Source organism: Myotis lucifugus, unplaced genomic scaffold, assembly GCF_000147115.1.
Source record: "Myotis lucifugus unplaced genomic scaffold, Myoluc2.0 scaffold_75, whole genome shotgun sequence".
In the NCBI taxonomy this organism is placed as follows: Eukaryota; Metazoa; Chordata; class Mammalia; order Chiroptera; family Vespertilionidae; genus Myotis; species Myotis lucifugus.
The window spans coordinates 2,191,758-2,192,768 of record NW_005871123.1 but is presented as its reverse complement, the minus strand read 5'-3'; positions in this window follow the sequence as shown (position 1 = coordinate 2,192,768).

The following is a 1,011-nucleotide window of genomic DNA, read 5'->3' as shown; positions in this document are numbered from 1 at the left end:
CTGGAGCCAAGCCTCAGAGCTAAAGCTGGCCCATAATAAAAAAGAAAAAGAAAAAAGGACAGGTTGGAGCTTCAGTCACCCGCCAGCCTGAAAACAGCCCTCAGCCCCTCACCCAGACTGGCCAGGCACCCCAGTGGGGACCCCCACCCTGAAGGGGGTGGGACCAGATGCAAACAGCCATCATCCCCTAATCCAGGCTGGCCCAGGCACCTAAGCAGGACCCCCACCCTGATTCAGGACACCCTTCAGGGCAAACCAGCCGGCCCCCACCCGTTCACCAGGCCTCCATCCTATATAGTAAAAGGGTAATATACCTCCCAGCACCAGGATCAGCGTGACAGGGGGCAGCGCCCAAACCCCCTGATCTCCCTGCGGCTCTGTGTGTGACAGGGGGGCGGGGCCACAACCTCCCTATCTGCCCTGCTCTGTTCGTTACAGGGGAAGTTGCCCCAACCCCCTGATCAGCCCTGCTCTGTGCCTGATAGGGGGGAGCTCCCCAACCCCCTGATCGCCCTGCGGATCTGTGTGTGATAGGGTGCGGCACCCCAACCCCCTGATCGGCCCGGCTCTGTGTGTGACAGGGTGTAGCACCCCAACCCCCCCCCCCATGGGCCCTGCTCTGTGTGTGACGGGGTAGAGCCATAACCTCCCCATCAGCCCTGCCCTGAGTGTGACAGTTGCGGCGCCCCAACCCCCTGATAGGTCCTGCTCTGTGGGTGATAGAGGGCAGGGCCCCAACCCCCTGATCCGCCCTGCTCTGTGTGTGACAGGGGGCGGTGCCCCAACTCCTCTATTGGCCCTACTCTGTGCGTGACAGGGGGGAGCTCCCCAACTCCCTGATGGGCCCTGCTCTGTGAGTGACAGGGGGGAGCTCCCCAACCCCCTGATCGAACCTGCTCTGTGCGTGACAGGGGTGGTGCCACAACCTCCCCATCGACCCTGCCTTGAGTGTGACAGGGGGCGGTGCCCAACCCCCCCAATTGGCTCTACCCTGAGCGTGACTAGGGGTGG